Genomic DNA, 23,908 nt, shown 5'->3' with positions numbered 1-23,908 from the left:
CCACCTTTTAATGGGTTTTTTTTCTGCTAAATTTAGACCTTTCTCAGATGCATAAATTGTAAAATTTTGTCCCATTCTGTAGGTTGTCTGTTTGCTCTGTTAGTCTCTTTGACTGTGCAGAAGCTCTTTAGTGTAATTAGATCCCATTTGTCAATGTTTGCTTTTGTTGCAATTGCTTTTGGTGTCTTCATCATGAAATCTTTGTCCATCCCTATGTCCTACATAGTACTGTCTAGGTTTTCTTGCAGGGATTTTAAATTTTGGGGTTTGCATTTAAGTCTTAAATTCACCTTGAGTTCATCAAATTTCATCAAATTATGAAATTATTAATTTCATAATTAGAGAAAGCAAATCAAAACCACAGTGAGATATCATCTAACACCAGTCAGAATGGCTATTACTAAAAAATCAAAAAATAACAGATGCTGGCGAAATTGTTGAGAAAAAGGAATACTTTTACACTGTTGGCAAGAGTATAAATTAGTTCACTCATTACAGAAGACAGTGTGGCGATTCCTCAAAGACTTAGAGGAATAAATACAATTTTGACCCAGCTATTCCATTGCTGGGTATATATGCAAAGGAATATACATCTTTCTATTATAAAGACATATGCATGTGTAAGTTAATTGTAACACTATTCACAATAGAAAAGACATGGAATCAACCTAAATGTCCATCCATGACAGACTGGATAAAGAAAATGTGGTACATAAACACCATGGAATACTATGCAGCCATAAAAAGGAATAAGATCATGTCCTCTGCAGGGACATGGATGGAGCTGGAGGGTGTTATCCTTAGTAAACTAATGCAAGAACAGAAACTGAATACCATATGTTCTCATTTATAAGTGGGAGCTAAATGATGAGAACACATGGACATGGGGAAGGAGGAACAACACACACACACTGGGGCCTGTTGGAGGGGAGGGAGTGGTAGGAGGAAGAGGATCAGGAAGAATATCTAATGGATGCCAGACTTCATAGCTGGGTGAGCTGTGCAGCAAACCATCATGGCACATGTTTACCTGTGTAACAAAAGTGCACATCTGCACATGTAATCTTGAATGTAATACAAAAGTTGGAACTTTTTTAAAAAGCCAATTCAAATAAAAAACTGTAACTACTAAAAAAAGTTATACACCATAAGTAAATGGGATTTAAAGCATGTATATAAGGCCAGTTCAACCTTTGAAAATCAGATGTTCCATGACATCAACAGGCTAAAGAAGAAAAATCCATCCATCAATTAGCTAAAGAAGAAAAAACAGATGATTGTATCAATAGACGTAGAAAAAGCCTTTGACTAAACCCCTCAAAAAAATTCATGCTAAAAACTCACAGTAAACTAGGAGTACACCAGGACTTACTCACCTGTATAAAAAACATCTAAAAGAAATTTTAGCTAGCATCATAGTTAATAGTGAGAAAATCGAAGCTTTCCCACTAAGATCAGGAACAAGGCATTGATGTTCCTACTCACTTCTCCTTTTTAACATCTTACTGGAAGTCCCAGCTAATGCAACAAAATAACAAAGAAAATAAAACGTATGTAGATTGGGAAAAAAGAAATAAAACTGTCTTTGCAGATGATATGATTATCTGTGCAGAAAATCTGAAAGGATCAACAACGACAACAACAACAAAACTGGAATAAGAGATTACAGCAAATTTGCCAGATACATGGTTAATATACAGCAGTTCATTGCTTTCCTATATACCAGCAATGAACAAGTGGAATTAAAATAAAAAATGCAGTACTGTTTACATTTGCACCCCCTAAAATCAAATATATGTGTACATTTAATAAAATATGTACAACCTCTATCTAAGGGAACCTACAAAAGTCTGCTGAAGAAAATCAAAGAACTAAATAAATGGATAGAAAAAAAGTATTGTCAAGATGTCAGTTCTTTCCAACTTAATCTATAATTGAGCACAATCCCAATCAAAATTCAAGCAAATTATTTTCCAGATATGGACAAACTTACTCTAAAGTTTACATGGAGATGCAAAAGATGCAGAATAGCCAACATAATATTAAAGGAGAAGAACAAAGATGGAGGCTGACAATAACTGATTTCAAGACTTACTCCAAAAAGTACTCAAGACCCTGTGGTATTGGTGAGAGAGTAAACAAACAAGTGAATCAAATGAAATAGAGCGTCCAGAAGAAAACTCACATAATTATAGTCAACTGACTTTTTATAAAGAAGCAAAGGTAATACAGTGGGGAAACATCTTCTTTTCACAAATGATGCTGGTGCAACTGGACATTCACATGCCAAAAAATGTATCTAGACTCAGATGCGCACTCTTCAAAAACTAACTCAAAATATATCATTAATCTAAATACAAGATGCACAGTTGCAAAACTTTTAGGAGATAACATAAGAGAATATCTAGGTGACCTTGGGCATAGTGATGACTTTTTAGAACAACAAAAGAGCACAATCCATGAAAAGAAAAAAAATTGATAAGCCGTATTTCATTAAAATTAAACTTAATACCCTATGAAAGACACTGTCATTAGAATGAGAAGACAAGCCACAGAACAGGAGAAACTTTGCAAAAGGTATGTCTGATAAAGAACGGTTACAGAATACATAAAGAAAATCTTAAAGCTCTATGATAAAATGAACAACCCAAGGAAATCCTGTCATTTATAAAAATGTAGATGAAACTGGAGGACATTATGTTAAGTTAAATGAGGCAGATACCAAAAGATAAATACCCCATCATACCGCATGATCTCACTCACGCTGGCTGTAGCAGGGAGGCGCAGCTGGGGCGGCACACTCCAGGGAGCGGGTGGGAGCCCTGTCTCTTCTGAATTAAGATAGCAGCTCCTTGAGGGCTACTGCAGCCAACCCAGGCCTCCAGTTCCATGGACCAGGCAGAAGCCCTACTCTCCTGGGCGGGGCTGTAGCTGCCCAAACTGTGGCTGTGGATACGAGCCACCAATGGGCAAATCCGCAGGCGCTTCCTCCCCTCTGAAGTCCATGAAAGCCTGGGCCCGCCAGATCGGAGGAGGACGGCGACAGCAGAGCAGAGGACAGAGAATACAGAGATGCAGAGATGTCCAAACAACCTGCCTATGGAGGGAAGCCTCCTGGGGAGGCTGGGGTCAGGCAGGATCTCTGCCCTCCCAGGTGTCCAGGTCCCAGCCCCTGGACCCGGCGGCTGCGAATCCCGGCCTCCCACTCCACAGAGCAGGCAGGCAGGAGCTGGGGACAAGCGGGAGCCCCGCTCCTTCTGAGTTGGCAGGGCAGGAGCTCCCCAGGTGCAGCTGCCACTGTCCTCCCAGGTGCAGGACCTGGGCTACTCTGCAACCTGCACCCTCAGGGGCCGGGAAGGGCATTCCACTGTCCCTTCAGGCTCCGGAGTGTCTGCTCCTGCTGCCTGGCCTCTCTCCACTCCCAGAGCCTCTCCATCTCAGAGTGGGGTCTAAGGGCACAGCCCCTGGGCACACTAAGCCCTGGGGCCGTGAATGGCAGTGGGAGGCAGACAGATTACTGGGCAGAAGAGAGTGGGTCCCCAGTGGGGCCCAACCTTCAGGCCAGGGAGAGCCTTAAGGCTCGGGGCTGGGCCACCAGTCCTAGAGACTGGAGTGCGGATTCATAGTCCCTCTTCCAGCTCACCAGTGGCCACCAAGGGACAAATTCGCAGGCACTTCCTCCCCTCGGAAATCCATGAAAACCTGGGCCAGCCAGAGCAGAGGAGGACAGCCAGAGCAAGGCAGGGGACAGAGAGAATAAAGAGGACTGATGGGATGGGAGGATGAGCTGCAGAGAGGAGCTACCCTCTCCTCTCTGCTGATAGCAGCAGACAACAGGACTACCAACAGCACAGACGAGCCACCCTCTCTGCTGAGAACTTCAGAGACTTGCAGAGATATCCAAACAACCTGCCGACGGAGAGAAGCCACCCTCTCCAGGGCCTCCTCTCTGCTGAGAGCTGAACACTCAATGGGATGACCTGCCTATAGAGAGGAGCTACCCACTGCAGTCTCCTCTGAGTTGTTTTAACACTAAATAAAGCTCCTTTTCATCTTCTTCATACTTCACTTGTCTGCATACCTCATTCTTCCTGGATGCAGGACAAGAACTCAAGCAAAGATGCCACCAGCCACAGAGGTTTCCAGGAAGCTAAACAACACCCCAAAGATCCCAGAACAACATGCTGAATCTAAAGAGTCAAACTCATGAAAACAGATTAGAATAGTGGTTGTCAGAGGCAGGGTGTGGGCAAAATAGGGGGATTTTGCTCAAAGGGTACAAACCCAGTTATAAGATGAATGTCCTGGAGATCAAATGTATAGCATGGCAACTATAGTTGAAAATAATGTGTTGCATACTTAATATTTGCAAACAGAGTAGATCTTAAGTATGCTCACCACACACAAGAAATACTAACTAGGTGAAGAGATTAATCTGTTAATTAGCTTTATTGTGTTAATCACTTCACAATGTGTACATATATCAGAATGCCTTCAATATGCCTTATGCCTTAAATTGTACTATTTGTCAATTTTATCACAATAAAACTAGGGACATTTTTTCAAAATTAATTTTGTTGAAGCAGGCAGAAGACCCGAAAAGACATGTCTGCAAAGAAGATGTACGCATGGCCAATGAGCATATAAAAAGATGCTTCACAGAATTTCAGAGCTTAGAAACCAGCCTTTTGAGCTAACCCAGTCAGACAAAAATTAAAAAAAAAAAAACAACAACTAATTTTTAAAAATGAACAAGTCCTTGAGAAACATTAGATAATATAACTAAATTTATGAATTATTGGCATTCCTGAGTGAGATGGAGAAAAGGTAAATAACCTGGAAAACATATTTGAGGGAATAATTCAAGAAAATTTCCCTAATCTTGCTGGAGAGGTAAACATTCAGATACAAGAAATCGAGAGAACGCATGTGAGATACTATATAAAATTAACAGCACCAAGGTATATAGTCATCAGACTGTTCAAGGTCAAAACTAAAGAAAAAATCTTAAAGGCAGCTAGGGAAAAATGTCAGATCATATACAAAGGGAACAAAGGGGACCCCATCAGGCTACCAGCCGACTTCTCAACAGAAACCTTCCATCTAGCAGAGACTGGAGACTTATTTTCAGCATTTGTTTTTAAAAAAAAGAAATTCCAACCATGACTTAATTTTAAATTAACAAATTCTGACTAAGCCACAGGAAACTTAGCGAGGGTGTGCTCCTAACGAATATACAAAGAGGGGTTAGGCAAAATAATATGACTTTAAGCTGAGGTGTCTTTAGGGAGCGCCTGAACTTATCTGTCATGCCTGAGGGAATGTTCGCATAAAAGAAATGTAGTCTCAAGGTGAATATGTCATAAAGAAGGCTTTGGACACTTGTTCTAATATAAAATCAGCCATGGAAAGTATTCATTTGACAGCTCACCCCCTGAGACTAATTCACCAGACCCATCATGAATGATACCTGGAAATTAACTTGCCTGTCTTAACTAAGCCCTAGCTAATGAACAAAGAGAAAAGAACAGGCTCTAAGAAGTAAGGCCAAAAGCCAAGTTAAAAGAGTCATACTGCAGGAGTTGGAGTGTTTATCTATACATGTATATACACATGTGTATGTTATACTTATGTGTTTATATATACATATGCATGTTTATATATACATATGCATTGTATATACATGGATATGTATATATACACACCAATATGCATGTATATACAGATATATATGTATTTATATATACATATACCTATTTATATATACATATGCATACATGTTTACTTATACATGCATATGTATTGACACACCAATATACTTGATGTGTATATTATACATCATATATTATTAAATATATATAATTTTATTATTTGTATATTAAATTGCTTTGCTAAAAATCTATTGGATTCAGAGATCTTTGATGTATGTTTTTAAACTCCACAAAAACTATCTTTAAATAAAATATAGCCAAAGAAATTGGTAATTCAGAAAATTAAAAATAAAGAAATGGATAATAAATATTTGAGAAGATGCTCAACTTTGTTAATATTCAAAAATACTAATAAAATGAGAGCTATTTTACCAATGAAATTGGTTTCAAAATGATATCAAGTATTAGCGAAAATGCAGGGAAACTGGAATTCCCATAGTTGCTGCTGGGAATATAAATTGGCTTAACCACTGTGGGAACAGTTTGGAAGAAACTGTAAACTAGCAAAATTTAAACTTACATATACTCTCAATCTAGGAATTACACTATAAACTCACTGGGTAAAGCTTACCTGGAGTTATACAGGAAGTTGTTTACTGCTGAATTATTTTTAGTGGTGAGAGTTGTAAATAATGTAATTCCATCAACAGAGAACAATCTAAATATCTTCATGTGCTAGACTTTCGGTCCAGATCTCTTTAAATGTTTATGTTAGTAGATGTTAAAAACATAATACTCAATGAACAAAGCAAGATATAGGCTATGTATGCTATAGCACAATTACATACATATTTTTTAAATCCAAAAAACACTATGTCATATGTATATGTATTTTTATATAAAAATAGGATGGAGACATATAAACTAAATTCATGGTAGTTGGTGACTCTGGGTAGATGGAGGAAGTGTAGAGGACTACGTGCTCACAAACGAGACGTTCCTGATAAGTCCTGCTCTTGCAAACGAAGCAGGCGTTCCTTCCCTGCAAACAGGGAGGACAAAGGAGCCAGCTGCAAACAGCAGACCCCCAGCAGACCTGGGGGCTGGTTTATGTATAAACATCTTGAAAATCCAGAAAGTCAGGAAAAGGTCAGAAAAACAACAGTGTGTCTTGTGACTTGGCAACATTCCACAAACGACTGTATAAAATAAAGCAGAGCCTGCCATTCGGGGCAGCCGCCATGTTTATCTCAACCTGTGTTGTCTTGTGTGTTCATTCGTTTGTTTATGAAACATGCGGACCCCAACAGGAAGGGAGTAGGAATACGAATAGGATGAGAGACAGAGGGATTTCTTTTCTTCTATTTCCAATGCTTTGATTCTTTTAAGACAGACAAATCGAATGTAGCAATATTAACAAGAATTAATTCTGGAGAGTGGTTTCACGGACTTTGATACTTTAATACATTGTACTTTCTATATGTTTTGACGTCTTTCTAAAAAGCAGAAGTAAGTTGTCTTTGAGAAAATGTAAGCACTAATGATGATCGATACATGAAGACGTAGCTTCATCGTTGTATCTGTTTCATAATTATCCCAATTATGGAACAGTGTCTCTAAAACATACTACGAATTTCTGTATGAGTGCAATATATAATTCTCCTTCATTTTCTTAAAAGACATTGTGCATCTTGTAAATTAGTAAATTTAAATTACTGAAGATGTGAAACCATGCTAACAACAGACTGTGAGCATAATTAATCTTTGTGTGCTGGGTAAAATTGTGTCCAGGCTTGTATGACATTTAATTACAAAAAAAAAAAAAGCCTAATCAAGTAAAGCATATAATCTCAGAATTACTGCCCAGGTTCAATTTGTGAAGTTACAGAAAAAGATTTCAGTCCTATCCCCACTCTTCTATGTTATTAATTGAGGCAATAGTTTTCATTGTTTAAAATTGTACACTTAATATTAGTTAGAAAAAATTAGAGAGTATGGATCTTCAGTATATTTATTTATTCATTTATTTTATCATTTATACCTATGTGCTATTATCAATTGGTATCAAATACCAGAAAACGTTTAATGTTTTTCTATTTTTATACATAAACAGATGTTCTAGTAATGTCATCTTAAACATGCCAATGAATCAATCATCTCACACTGTATTTTGGAGATCACAGAACTATATAATCCTATATAAATTTATTTGCATCCATTATGCTCTCTAATGTGGCTCTATGGATATTGTTCAACATCTCTTTTCTCCTGCTATTTCTACTGCTACTAATATTAGGTTGGTGCCAAAGTAATTGTGGTTTCTACCATTCCTTTTAATTTTGAAAATCACAATTACTTTGGCACCAACCTAATACTTAACATTTACTGACTTGTATCAAAATCGGTGCTTTTGGCCACTAGCCTACTTAGCTTTGCACTAATTCCTGATGTAAAACCTATGCTATAACCAAAACTTTTTTTGTATTAAATGGTTCACCCTACCTAACATATTTTACTAAACCTTTTTCATCCACCCATAGGCTAATTTCCTTGAACCTTCTTTCTATAAGACTTCTGGTCATGACGTTATTAAATTGTGAATCTAATTCATATTATGTTGCGTTGATTCCCCCCTCCTTTTTTTTCACATTTTGAAGCCATAGTTTTCACATTCCGGGAAATCTCCCTTCAATAGTCCCATTTCAGTGTGGTCTTCACGGTGCATGGGCCATGTCAGTTCTGCTCAGGATTGAAAGTGTAGCACACAGCATGAGGTCTAGCTTTTCCATAAATATTGCTTGAAAGAATAAGTAAACCTAAAACTATATGAGAATATTTAATAAAATATGGATACATGAATTTTTTAAATGCAGATTCAGATTTACTGTACCATGAGTTTTATGCTTTGATCATTTCATATTCTTCTAGATTTCTTTGGATACCTTTTAGCTGAAGGTAGGAATAACAGTAAAAAGTATTAGGATTATCTAGAGAAAAGTGCTTTGCTCCTTGGCAAACACAAGCTTGAATTCAATCATTCCTGGGAAGAAAGAGTGAATAGAACTAAAAGACAACTGCTAAAGCCAAATCTTTAGTTAAACTTCAAGAAAAAAAGAAAAACAAGTTGGGCAGCCAAGACAGGCGGATCACGGGCCCAGTAGATCGAGACCATCGTGGCTAACACGGTGAAACCCCGTCTCTACTAAAAAAAAAAATACAAAAAAACTAGCTGGGCGACGCGGCCTGTAGTCCCAACTACTCGGGAAGCTGAGGCAGGAGAATGGCGTAAACCCAGGAGTTGGAGCTTGCAGTGAGCTGAGATCTGGCCACTGCACTCCAGCCTGGGCAACAGAGCAAGACTCCGTCTCAAAAAAAAAAAAAAAAAAAGAGAGAGAGAAAAAAGAAACAGAACTAAATTTACATTTTAAAAATTGGCTATAATGGAGTCTGGAAAAAAATTGTGTATATTTAAAATTCTCTATCATTGATCAGTTTCTTTTGGTTTTACTCAGTACTTTCTTTAAAATATTGCAAATGATAAAAGTCATCTGCGGTGACCCTTTTTCCCCAAGTATCAATAAAAAGAAGGTATACTTCTGAGTAAACTGTGATGTTATGTAATCTGTTGAAACCTGAGAAAATGTATCATCTTGAGAATGTAATATACAGAAACTAAATGAGTTTTCCAATTATGATTAATAAAACTTGATTCTTTTTTTATGAATTCTATAGATAAAAAGTAGCACACACTTTTTTTTCCTTTCCTTTGCACCATTTAGTTAGTACTTTATGTAAGGATGACTAATTTCTGTTTAACCTCTGAAGTAACTGAAGAGTGAAGTATTTAGAGAGGGTAGCGTGGGGGTGAATTGCAGAAACTCACGGTGCAGATGTATTACCCTTTGAGATACTGCTTTGACCCTATAGTGGAGATTGTATGTTAGAAAATGAGAGCCAAGCAACGTGCAGATAAAACTAAAAACCTTGTCTCACAGCATCTACATTCTGTGTGATTCGGTTTTGTCCAACTGATTCTCCTTGCGTATTTATTTTACACAGGAAATCAGTTGGAAGTCAGAGCCTAGACTTTCATACGACAGTTCTGTGCCTCCTGCCTCAGAAAATACTTCCCCTCCCGTGAGGCAGGATGGCTGCATTCAGTAACATTGTTTACACTGGAATCTATCTCACCTCCTCCTATCTCATGATAGTCTGTGGTAACACATGTTCCATTTTCTCAATCAGCCTTCCCCTGAGGGAGTCCCAATCTTCTAACACATGGGATGTTTACTAGATCTGTGGTCTCTTGCCTAAACTTCATCAAGGTGAGAATTTTTTTTTCTCTTTGCACTTTGTCCACCAGAACCCAGGCTCAAGAAATGTTGAAAATTCTTGTGTCCAAAGCATCATTTTGTACAGCCACAATGTCTTTATATTTTATAGTCAATTTCAATGCTCTCGACAATACACTTTAGATTCTACTGTTTATGCTTTTGGATAATGTTTCTAGCCTCAGATTCCTACACAAGCACCAAAATGCATGAAGAAGGTGTAGTGAATATGATCGTCACTTTCTATACAGTTGGCTATTCATGCTGCCCATATTATTTATTAATCCATAGATTGAGCTTTATTATACCAAATTGGGCTTATCAGCTATCATCTAGCTAGTGATGATTTCAAGATCGTATGTAGCAGAGCTTCTGGCACATCTTACTCCTAGGGCTTCTCTTAGGAGGCAGTTTTTAATGCCTGAGCATTTTCTTGGATAAGAAGTATCTTGAAGAAGGGAAGCAGGGCATCATTGGTATTTGCCTCATCTTTTGTGTTTGTCCCCAACACAGGCTGGCCGATCAAAATATTCTATCTTTCTGATCACACTAAATACTTCTGGCCTAGGGATCTGACTAAAACCAAGCAAAGAGACACAATTGTAAGCTGGGACTTTTGCCAGATCCTATGAAAAATAGACTTTCTTCCATAAGATATAAGCCTAGCATTCCTGGTAGCCATCTCATCACTACTGGAGATAAAATCTAGCTTAGTTCAAAGGAAACAGGAAGGAAAACAGAGCCAAAAATTAAAAGGAGATATTTCTAACATCATTTGAGCATCTGGATCAGCCACATCATAAGTGAATAGACCACTGGAGTTTTCAGTTCCATTATCTAATTGTCCATTGTCCCCTTTTTTGCCTAAGCTATTTTGAGTTGAGTTTCCATCATTTGCAGCCAAGACTTGTGAAATATACACCACCTACTTTCTCCAGAGATCAAAGTGGGCCACTCCAAGATTTCTAAGTGCCAGAGAGCCTAGAATTTGATCACTAAGCCAAGAACATTGTGAGTGACTCTCCCTAGGAATAGCCTCCTATCCACTCTATCGAAGTTTCTCCCAAGGGAGAGGGAGGTGGGAAAGCATCCAGAAATGATAGCATGTGGGAAGTTAGTGAAACATTTGAGCATCTCCCAAATCGTCATATGTAGAAAAAGTAGAATAGCAAAATGTATATAGTAATGGTAAAAAAGTGACTTGAGGACATTCAATTCCAAATGAATCTTGTCTTCCTCTCAGTATTAGGAAAATACTAATGTGTTTCCTATTTATAAAGAAAAATAACACTTACTCAGAGCTTATTATTATCCAAGTATTATCTGAGTTCAGTTAATCCTCACATAAACTCTTTGAAGGAGTTACAATCATTATTCTCAATTTGCAGATGAGGGAGTTAGGGGCTTAAGTAACTTGCTGAATGTCATGCAACTAGTAAATTGGCAGAGCCATGAGTTCAAACACTATGGCTCCAGAGTATGAATCTAGTCTTGCCCTCTATACATTTATTACCAATTAAGGAAAGAAACAGACATCAGTAACACCTCCTAGACAAAAAACAGATTCTAAAATAATCATAACAATTCTATGTCAATGAACAAACATATGTAGAAAAAGGACCTATTGAATAAAATTATCTTTGCATTGTAGTAGAAGTTTTATCTACTCCCAAAGATTCAACTGAAGGCCGCTTTAAAAAGATATTCACAAATTCACTAGCTATTACAAGTTTAAATTGGATGTATTTATTGGCTTTACCCAGGTAGAAAGGAAAATCCTAGATAGATGCCACTCATTGAAACTCTGCCCAATGAGATAAAATTTGACCATTGAATGGAGACTCGTAATAGGAAAAAAAAAAAAGGTAAAAAATTTAGCTCCAATTGTGCTTATTTGGTTCTCTTCATTCTTTATGTGTAGAAATTTATCCTACTTGCTATCATAAAACATGTTTGAGCTGCTGTTAGCATAAACAACTCTTTCTTTTTAAATTTCTCTTTTTTTTTCTATTCCTTTTCCCTTTTTCTTGTTCCTTACATGCATTCAGCTGTATAGACTGAATATAGTCTATACAACTTCAGATAAAACTAAGAACTTGTCTCACAGCATCTACATTCTGTGGGATTCAGTTTCATCCTACTGAATCTCTGTGTATTTACTTCACACAGAAAATCAGTTGGAAGTCAAACCCTAGACTTCCATATTATAACTTTGGATCTCAGAAAAATACTTCCAGTGCCAGGCGCGGTGCCTCACGCCTGTAATCCCAGCACTTTGGGAGGCCTAGGTGGGGGGATCACGAGGTCAGGAGATCCAGACCATCCTGGCTAACACGGTGAAACCCCATCTCTACTAAAAATACAAAAAATTAGCAGGGTGTGGCCGTGTGAACCCCGGAGGCAGAGCTTGCAGTGAGCAGAGATTGTGCCACTGCACTCCAGCCTGGGCGACTGAGGGATATTCTCTCTCAAAAAAAGAAAAAAAAAAACAAAAAAAGAAAAATACTTCCCCTCACATTAGGAAGGATGGCTATATTCAATAACATTATACACTAAAATTTGTTTGCTTGCTGAAAATAACTTACAGGGCATTCCCGGAAAGAAGGCATAATACTTGGTCCATATTTTCAGTTAAAGCCTAAACATTGTTCTTTAGCCTTCTTACATATGTCATTCAGTCTTTCCTTTGACCCTATCAAGAAATGATTATCATTAAAGCAAAAATGTTAATTGGCATGTAGTAATTGTACATATTTAGGGGGTACATAGTGATGTTTCTATACATATAAAGTATGGTAATCAGATCACGGTAATTAGCATATTCATCATTGAGCATTTATCATTTATTTGTGCTGAGAACATTCAATATCTTTCTTCTAGCTATTTGAAACTATCTAATATATCATCGTTAACTATAGTCACCCTACAGAAGTATAGGACCCTAGGGTTTATTCATCCTATCTAACAATAATTTTGCATTCTTTGATGCAAAAATGAATTTTTTAGATGATGATATTATAGCTCATGGAGGCAAAGTATGCAAGAGTAACTTTGCATTTTGCTCAAAAGTATATGTTGTAAAGTTTAAATGGGAAACACCTATGTAGAGTGTTTCATTAGCATAGGACACAGCACACAGTAAGTCCTTGCTGTCAGCTTCCATGTGGACATTTACTGTTCAACAGTTTCCAGTTTGGCTACTCTCATCCCAGTGTAGGCACTATTTAATGGACCACTTACAAGTCATGCCTCTGCTCAAATCCTTTCATGTCTTTCTGTTCTACTCAGACTTAAACCTAGTGTCTTCCGGATGGCCTGCTGGGTCTTATGAAATCTGATCCCAATCACATGTCCAAGTTTATTTCTTACACTTTTATATTCCTTCTCTCCAGACACACCATATTTCCTCCTTGTTTTTGAATGTGCCAAGATCACCCCCACCTCAAGTCTTCTGCACTCAGGCTCCTTCTGCCTTGGATACTTTTAGCCCCAGACATCCAAATGACACATTTCCTCAATTTCTTCATGTCTCTCATCAAATGCCTCATCAGAAAGATCTTTTCTGATCACCTAATCTAAGTGTTACCAGAAAGGAGTCCCAATTCAGGCCCCAAGAGAGGGCTGTTGGATCTTGAGCAAGAATTCAGGGTGAGATCTGTGAGGCCTCTCAGCCCAAGCCAAGTCATCGCATCCCCAGTGACTTGCACGTATAAGCCCAGATGGCCTGAAGTAACTGAAGAATCACAAAAGAAATGAAAATGCCTGCCCCACCTTAACTGATGACATTCCACCACAGAAGTAAAAATGGTGGGTCCTTGCCTTAAGTGATGACATTACCTTGTGAAATTCCTTTTCTTGGCTCATCCTGGCTCAAAAAGCTTCCCCACTGTGCACCTTGTGACCCCCACTCCTGCCCAACAGAGAACAACCCCCCTTTGACTGCAATTTTCCTTTACCTTCCCAAATCCTATAAAACGGCCCCACCCTTAACTCCCTTCGTTGACTCTCTTTTCAGACTCAGCCCGCCTGCATCCAGGTGATTAAAAAGCTTTATTGTTCACACAAAGCCTATTTGGTGGTCTCTTCACACGGACGTGCATGACAAGGTCCACAAAGTGAAAGTAAGTTTACTAAGAAAATAAAAGAATAAGGAATGGCTACTACATAGGCAGAGCAGCCGCTTGGGCCACTCAACTGCTTATACTTATTGGTACTTCTTGATTATATGCTAAACACCGAGTGGATTATTCATGAGTTTTCCGGGAATGGAGTGGACAATTCCTGGAACGGAGAGTTTCTCTCCTTTTCAGACCATATAGGGTAACTTCCTGACATTGCCATGGCATTTGTAAACTGTCATAGTGCTGGGGGGAGTGTCTTTTAGCATGCTAATGTATTATAATTAGCATATAACGATCAGTGAGGATGACCAGAAGTCACTCTTGTCACCACCTTGTTTGGTGGATTTTGACCGGCTTCTTTACTGCAACCTGCTTTATCAGCAAGGTCTTTATGACCTGTATCTTGTGCCTACCTCCTATCTCATCCTGTAACTTAGCATGTCTTAATGTCCTGGGAATGCAGCCTAGTAGGTCTCAGCCTTATTTTGCCCAGCTCCTATCAAAATGGAGTTGCTGTGGTTCAGACACCTTTGACATAATGAAATACCTCATTATTTTCTGTTCCCTTGCTTACCTTCATGTTTGCTTATAGCATTATTAATACTCAACATACAAAGTACATTTATTTGCTATATTGGGTAGAACCATTGCACCTCTATCCACTTATTGTTGCTTCTGTGTTCACACATATCAGAGGCAGCACAATAAGCAACTCTACATGCTTGCATAATAGGTGTGAAAGAATATAGAACCTCGGGACCCCAAACTCACTATGCCAAAGGAAAAGTTAAGCGTGAGAACTGAATCATGTAATACTTTTTCCCTTTTGTTCCCAGATAGCTGTAACTTCACAACCCTGTGTCATAGCCTCATCCATTTGTCAGGTTCCCACAGTGATGGAAGGCAACATATCTGCCAGATGGACTCCTTTACAAATTGCTCACAAGGAAATAGCTTGTGAGCCCCTAAATCTTTCATGATATATATTCCCCCTATAAACTGGCCCTAAAACCGAGTTCTGTTAAATCTCACCATGACAATGTCAATTACCAACTTATCTTCACAAGTAAGGGACAAGGACAACGCTGGAAATCATCCTTCCACCTCAGGACAAATGCATAGTTGACTTTTTCCTCTACGCCCTCTTTTCACAAGTCGACTTTATCTTATTAAAATGTAGATTTACTGAGTGTCAAAGGAATACATAAATGACTTTTTCCTCTATTCCTTTTCACATGTAAAATGTAGATTCCCTGAACACAAATTAGAGCCTCACAAAAATGTAAAGATTTAACTCACTGCCTACTCTCCTTCCACCCCCAACCCCGCTCCCCTGCTTACTCTTTCTCCTTTAAATGCCACAGTTCCCAAAACCCTCTTTGGAAAAAGCACAGGTCATAGCTGCTCCAGAAACTTGTGTTTTTTGCCTCCAGGCATGCCCTCAACTTCGTCTAAACAAACCTCTATCAGTTGAGACCTGCTTCAGTCACTTTTCGATTAACATAGGATAAGTCACTCTTTATTTCTTTTATTTATTTCTTTTACTTTATTTATATTTTTATTATTTTTTGAGACAGAGTCTCCCTCTGTCACCAGGCTGGATTGCAGTGGCGTGATCTCGGCTCACTGCAACCTTCACTTCCCGGTTTCACGCGATTCTCCTGCCTCAGCCTCCCGAGTAGCTGGAACTACAGACGCGTGCCACCACGCCCAGCTAATTTTGTGTGTGTGTGTATTTTTAGTAGAGGCGGGGTTTCACCATGTTGGCCAGGATGGTCTCCATCTCTTGACCTCGTGATCTGCCAGCCTCAGCCTTCCAAAGTGCTGGGATCACAGGCGTGAGCCACAGTGCCTGGCCCATATTTCTTTTTTTCTTTCTTTTCTTTTCTTTTCTTTTTTTTTTTTCTTAAAAAAGAAAAGCTTTGTTTCACATGATTACTTCCAAATGTATCTGCTATATTACTGTATTGTCAGATCTTCTCTCATTGGAATGTAGTGAAGTGGCATCATTGTCTGGGGTAAATACCTGGGGTTTGTCATCTCACTCCAATAAGGTTAACGACACGGACACATGTGAGTGGGTTAAGGAGTGGAAAGTTTAATAGGCAGAAGAAAGGAGAGAGTTAGAGCCTCTCTCTCTCTTATAAGAGAGAGAGAGGGAAAGGCTTCTGAAAGGAAAAAGGTCAGCCTGCTGTGGACCACAGGTTTCATAGGCAGGCTTGAGGACGGGTATCTGATGTACATAGGACCCACAGATTGGTTCCACCAGGTGTGAGTTTACACAGTGCACGGGAAGGCTAGTTGCCCCACCCTAATCTTATAGGACAAATGGGCTTTCCACTTGGCCAGGGTCATCTTCTCTGCTCCTTACTGTACACGAGGCTGGCAAAGAGAAGAGAGGATGGAGCCACCATTTTGAACATGCCTAGTCACAGGTAGTATTTTGCTATTGGCACAACTGCCTACATTTGCCTGTGCAAGCTTCCAACTTGCTTGTCTATGTCTGCAGCTCGATTTTTACAGGTGGTTCTTTGTAAGAAAAAAAATGATTTGGGGACTGCTTTTTATTAAAAGGAAAACCTTACCGAGGACTCCCATACCCTCACTATCTGCCCAAGTAATCTCTTCTTAACTCCTGTATTGAGAGGTGACAACGTGCTAGCAGCCCTCACTCTCAGCACCTCCTCCGCCTCCGCGTCCACTCTGGCAGCGCTGGAGGAGCCCTTCAGCCCGCCAATGCACCGTGGGAGCCCCCTCTCTGGACTGACTGAGGTTGGAGCCGCCTCCCTCTGCTTGCAGGGAGGTGTGGAGGGAGAGGCGCAGGCGGGAACCGTGGCTGCGCCCGGGACTGGTGGGTCAGTGCGAGTTCCGGCAGGCCAGCGCTGACTGGCTGCCCCGCACAGGGAGCCGCCCCGTCGCCTCCGGCCCAGGGCAGTGAGGGGCTTAGTACCTGGGCCAGCAGCTGAGGAGCTTGTGCCTGGTCCCCCAGTAGTGCCGGCCCACAGGCGCTGCACTCAGATTCTCGCTGGGCCTTAACTGCCTCCCTGCAGGTCAGGGCTCGGGACCTGGGACCTGCAGCCCGCCATGTCTGAGCTCCCCACCTGCGGCTGGCTCCCGTGGGGCTGAGCCTCCCCAACAGGTGCTGCCCCCTGCTCCATGTTGTCCAGTACAATCCACAGCCCAAGGGCTGAGGAGTGCAGGCACCGCTGGGGACTGGTGGGCAGCTCCTTCTGCAGCCCCCATGCAGGATCCACTAGGTGAAGCCAGTGGGGCTCCTGAGCCGGATGGGGACTTGGAGAACTTTCATATCTAGCTGGAGGATTGTATGTGCACCAATCAGCACTCTGTATCTAGCTAATCTGGTGGGAACTTGGAGAACTTTTATGTCTAGCTAGAAGATCATAAATGCCAATCAGCACTCTGTGTCTAGCTCAAGGATTGTAAATACACCAATTGGTACTCTGTATCTAGCTAACCTAGTGGGGACTTGGAGAACTTTTCTGTCCAGCACTCTAGGTCTAGCTCAAGGATTGTAAACGCACCAATCAGCACTCTGTCAAAACTGTCCAATCAGCTCTCTGTAAAGTGGACCAATCAGCTCTCTGTAAAATGGACTCATCAGCAGGATGTGGGTGGGGCCAGATAAGGGAATAAAAGCGGGCTGCCAGCGCCCCAGGCTGGAGCGAGTTGCTGTACCGTTTCATAATGTGGAAGCTTTGTTCTTTTGCTTTTTGCAATAAATCTTGCTGCTGCTCACTCTTTGGGTCTGCCCTGCCTTTATGAGGTGTAACACTCACTGCGAAGGTCTGCAGCTTCACTCCTGAAGCCAACAAGACCACCGGGAGGAATGATCAACTCCAGACGCGCTGCCTTAAAGAGTTGTAACACTCACTACGAAAGTCTGCAACTTCACTCCTGATAGCGAGACCACGAACCCACCAGAAGGAAGAAGCTCCAGACACATCTGAACTTCTGAAGGAACAAGCTCCAGACACATAAGAACTGTAATACTCACCGTGAGGGTCCGCGACTTCATTCTTGAAGTCAGCGAGACCAAGAACCCACCAATTCCGGACACAGTATCAATAGGTGTGGTGAGAGACAATACTATTTTGTTCACTGTTGGATCTTCAACGTATACAACAGGCTTGACACAAAGTTCAATGCAGTTATCTAGGTGGAATAAATGTCTGTGACACATACCTCCCATCTGGAGATTACATAGACCATAATAGTTTATTTAGTTGGAGGCGGGTGACACAGTTCTAACCCAATATGTAAACGGAAGTGATATACAAAACCCAATTCTCTCCATCTCTTTCTTTCTTTCCCCTACAGGCTGGAACTTGGACATTATGGGTGAGCCAGCTCTGATCAAATGGGTGGTGAAAATGCAGCAATACAGACAAGGAACCTTGTCCTTGAATAGCTTCATGAAGCAGATTGGCTTACCCACTCTGGACCACAAGTTTTTTTTGAATTTGGGATGTATTATACAGAAGTTTATCCAGAACCCTGCCTAATACAGAGCCTAAACTAAGATAGCTTTATTTGGCAAGAAAAAAGATGAATCATTTTAGAGTTTTATAGGAAATCAAAATAATAAGCCTAGGTGACTGATGGTCTCTGTCAAGAACGGAAGATGAGGTAATGGAAATGACCCTGAGGATTTTAACTTAGAGAATGGGAATGAGGGTAATGCCATTAATCAAGTGAGAAAGACGTTTCTATCAGGCAGGAGGAGTGGAAAGATGAGTCATGTTATGAATATGCTAAAGTGGAGCTGCTCTGTGACGTCAAGGTGAAGATTTCCAATGAATTTTCCATTCCCTGCTTTCACTGGAACAGCTACAAGTGGATTTGTGATTTCTGCATTTACCCTTAAGGTAGGATTTAATTGGTTGTGTGCCTAAAAATAAGTGTGTAGTTCATAGGAAAGGTGGAAATTTCTTTCATGCAATCAGAAATAAAATATCAAAGATGGATGGATAGGTAGAGAGACATCAAAGATGGATGGATAGGTAGAGAGACAATCTTACATTATGTGCATAAATAGACAATATATCTACACTAATTGCAAATAATATATGTGTCTTGCCTTTTTCTTAGACCAAATATTCATATTAGTTTACTCTGTAACTTGAATAGAGGATGCATATTTTAGGAACTTCAAGCACTCTTAAATGTAACTTAACATTGATGCCTCTGATTACAGAGGATATATAGTTCCCCCAAGAATGTTTCTAAAAATCAGTATCTTCTCTTTTTAAACTTTTGCTAGAGAAATACCACAACATATGTAAATAACTTTTTAAAAAGTAGCAGTTTTTCATTGAGACAACCTTTTAAAAGTAGTAAAATATTTCGTGCACCATGAATTTCACCCATAAATGTGCACTCGCACATGCACATGTGCACACACAAGCATAGTCACACATGGTGTGTCTCCTGAATTAACATCAGTTGTTTTCAGAAACCTCAGGCCCAAAGCAAAATGTTATACAGATCTTTGAAAAAAAAAAAAAATGATGTTATAGCTCCCAAAAGCGTTAGAATTCAGCATAATGTAGCTGACTTAATTATAGCCCACTAGGTAAAGAAGTTAGTCGTTGAGGTTAATGGTCAAGTGTTTCGTTCACTACCACTCTGCATTTGAGAGCAAGAAGAATGAGGTGGAGAAGGATGCCAGGTGGAGAAAGCTAAGCCCGACCACAGTAGATTTCCCCAGGATACCAAGATAATCAACCGCTGAAAAGACAGGCTCCAATTCACATATGGGAACTAGGTTGTCTACAACTAAGTCACGCCACATTTTCTGTGAAAAGGGAGTAGCTTTTTACTCTGCAAAGGGAGCACAGAAAAGCCTCTAAGAATCCTATCAGAACTAGAATTCACTTTCAGTGTTGCCAAGAGTGGGGCAGTTGAGAAAGAGAATGTAGCATTCATCTGTGTTGCTCCTGCAATAACGAAAAAATAAATTGGGGCCGGGTGCGGTGGCTCATACCTGTAATCCCAGCACTTTGGAAAGTCGAGGCGGGTGGATCACGAGGTCAGGAGTTCGAGACCAGCCTGGCCAATATGGTGAAACCTCATCTCTACTAAAAGTACAAAAATTAGCCAGGCGTGGTGGCACATGCCTGTAGTCCAGGCTACTCAGGAGGGTGGGGCAGGAGAATCGCTTGAACCTGGGAGGCGGAGGTTGCAGTGAGCCGAGCTCATGCCACTGCACTCCAGCCTGGGCTACAAAGCAACTCTATCAAATAAATAAATAAATAAATTGGATTGTGGGTGAAGAAATGTCACTATTTTCAGGTGATTTTCTAAAGAAATACAAAAGAATGGCATTCAAACATGGGTCACTGTTTTCAAGACCCAGAGTCTGCTTTTGGAAACTGGCACAATAAAGCACAAATGAACTTGTGGATACCTAACATGTCACATGCAATACTCACGTGAGAAATTTTCTTCTCCATCATCTTATCCCATCAATAAATTGCTTTGTTCACTCTTTCAAATGTGGAAATTTTTTAGTTATCATTTCTGTATTACGTTCTATTTGATCTCCTCTCCGATATCATATCCTGCACATTGAGGCATGCTAGGTTTGAGATTTGAAATATTAAAATCACTATTTTAAGACGTGTACTGTCCCCATTAAAGTATAATTATAAAGAGTTTAATTTTTAAAAAAAGAATTAGGAGTCTGTGAAGAGGTTTCTCTAGGACTGTTTCACTAATTATATAAACAAATATATATGTGTTTTTAAATGCATCCTTAATGCTATAGGAAATCAAATGCCTAGTTTTAAAAATAACTCTCCATTTTAAAATAAAATACACAGAGAATAATGACAAGTTATTTCCTATTCCTTGTCAGGCTTATTGGCTTATTTCAAAATTTAGCACCAGTCAGTCATTACTTATTCAATGAGAGTTCCACAACCACCATATTGATAAATATCAGGGGGTGTATTCATATGGAGAAGGATATCAGACATCAAGGCTTAGTGACTTAAACATTATAGAAGAAAGAGCACATGGTGGATATTTTGCATTGTCAAATGGACTATAAACATCCAGGTCCTTCCAAAAGCCCCACATGCCAGTGGATACATATTTGTGAGTAACGGGTGCCATCAGAGCTGCTGGTTATTTAATAGTTCTTTGGAGCCCAAACCTGCATAGATAAGCTGGAGCATTTCTACACACAGATTAATCTGAATGTTGGGGACCAGCTGACATGTCTCAGGCCTCCTCATCTATCTTGGGGTTATATGATATACAATAGGACTGCAGAGTAGAGTACATACACTCTGTTATAGATCCTTTCTCATTTATCACCCTCAGCCTTCCCAGGTTAACACAGCCTCTTATAGAGACTTACCTGAGCTAGAAGGTGCAGCATTGGAGCACAGCTCACTTATGACACAGACTGGAAGTTGTGTTAGTGGAGCTGTTTGACCAGGTTGAGGGTTATACTTGCAAGAATTTGCTGCAGAAGATACCATCTGGATAGATGTAGGAGCCACGTCCAAATTTGGGGTTTACCTCTTGTTTAGTCATATGACTTAGGAAAATTTGCTTAACTTTTCTGAGGCTCAATTTTATAATTTGCTGAGGATTATGATAGCATTTATTTCTCAATGTTGTGAGAATGAGATGATTTAATCTATGTAGTAAGCCTGGTCCAGAATATATTATGTATGCCTAAAAAGTTGGTTCCCTTTTGCATGTAGTTTCTCAACTACATTAAAGATGAAGTCACCACATTTTTTCCTCAAAATACTCAGTATCTAATTGTGGAGAGAACAGGCTTATTCTAATGATGATACTAACTTTAGTTGGCATCAGTATTTAGAAGGTTGCCATATGCCAAACAGTGACCTGAATATGAAATACAGAATCATTCATTTAATCTTCAAAAAACTTAACAGGTGGTTTCTGTCATTTCAATCTTTTACTAGTAAAATTTATATTTAGTTTTGCTACAGTAAAGAACAGCTCCTGGATTTTAGCAGCTTTTAAAAAACAATAGCGCATTTCTTCCTCACATTAACTTCGGACACATTTACTCTATCTTTTCCAAATGAAAAGGTTGAAGATCAGACCCTATTTTGGACATGCCATTCTCATGGTGAAAGAAAGGAGGAAGAGAGACAGAGAAAGAGTTGAGCTACTCAGGTCTTCTTGAAATACCTTGGACACTCATGATATTGGCAAAGCAAATCTTATGGTTAATCTTGAAAATAAGGCAGGGAAACATACTCTACCTACAGGGAAAACCTAGCAAAATCACACTTTATAGGCAGAGAGGTGTGCAATCTACCATGAGATTAAATAATCTCCAAAGCCACACCCTAGTAGATGGGAGGCCTACTTTAAAATGCCAATGCAGAGTCCCTACTCTTAACTAATAATTCTAAGCATCATATGAATCATGATAAATTAGTCCTATAGACAGGAACTGATAGAGTCAAAAAGCTACTTAACGAGACCTTTACTTGTTGTGTCACTACTTTCATAAAAGTAGAAGGATGAGAATAGGCAATTCCATTTGGACTAAAACATTGTGAAAGGGAGTAATGGAAGGATTTGGCATTAATTGAAATCCATCCTGAGTGATCATTCTATACCTTTTAGTCTCCAGTAAGTTATTGAAGAAAACTTAATATTAGAGAGGTTTTATTAGCATCAGTCTGTATCTCAATCAAAAGCGTGCATAAATTATGGCAGCTGGAGAAGCATTGTGGTAATTCTAAGTGACACATGGAAAGAAACAGAATTTGTGTAGCACAGGAATGTCTCAAATTAAAGTTTTTGAGAGTTGGTGAATTTTGGCCATTCACCTGATTCCTACAAGAGTTACTTCATTTGTGTTCCTTGGTTGATATATGTACTGTCTTTCCTTAATTTGTTAAGAGGAAACTCGGTTATTTAAATCATTAAAGTTTATTTTCCTTTAGTTTCTAAAGCCTTAAGAACACATTTCAATTTTTGAAATCTGGCATGCATTGGTAAACTTCAAATGTGTTCTATTTTATTGGAATAAATCATTGTAACTCTTATTGGGACTGAGAAGAAAGGTCAACACTGGTCATATTCAGCTGAAACAAAAACTTAGATGTATGAAATAATTGGGGTGAGAAGAACTGGGGCTTCATACCCAAAAGCATCCCTTTGACCTTAAAGCAGACACTGTACACTCTATAGTAATTTGGATTCTTTTCTGAAAGGTAATGTAAACAGATGTAAATTGTTTTATTTATTTTTCCTCCTTCATTCAAAAACCATGGACTGGGTACAAATGTGCCTGAGACAGAGTACTAGGGAGGAGGGGCCAAGACACACATGATCCCTGCCTTCCTGGTGTTTTCAGTCCAGGAGCAGAACTTACAGACAGAATTATCTCCCAATGTATTGGAAGTTGAGTTCATGAGCCATAACTAAGTTTCTTTAATTAGTTTCTTAACTTGGTACACTTCATTTTCCTTAAAGAGTCTTTATTTCACAGCTCAACTCTTAATTGCACACTTTTGTACTAGATCCTTAAGTCTTCATGGGCTTTCCCAGAGTTTTGGAGTCTTGGAATGACCTCAAAGAGTGCCAAAGCAATTAGTAGATACTCAGAATGCACCAGTATTTTTTATAAATATAATAGCATTGCAGAGAGTCTAGCTCCAGTGTTCTTGCTATAATCATTATTTAGCACAGGGTTGTCCAATCTTTTGGCTTCCCTGAGCCACACTGTAAGAACAATTGTCTTGGGCCATGCGTAAAATACAGTAACACTAACAATAACTTATGA

Source organism: Colobus angolensis, unplaced genomic scaffold (genome assembly GCF_000951035.1).
Source record: "Colobus angolensis palliatus isolate OR3802 unplaced genomic scaffold, Cang.pa_1.0 Scaffold29, whole genome shotgun sequence".
In the NCBI taxonomy this organism is placed as follows: Eukaryota; Metazoa; Chordata; class Mammalia; order Primates; family Cercopithecidae; genus Colobus; species Colobus angolensis.
Note: the sequence above shows the minus strand (reverse complement) of the source record.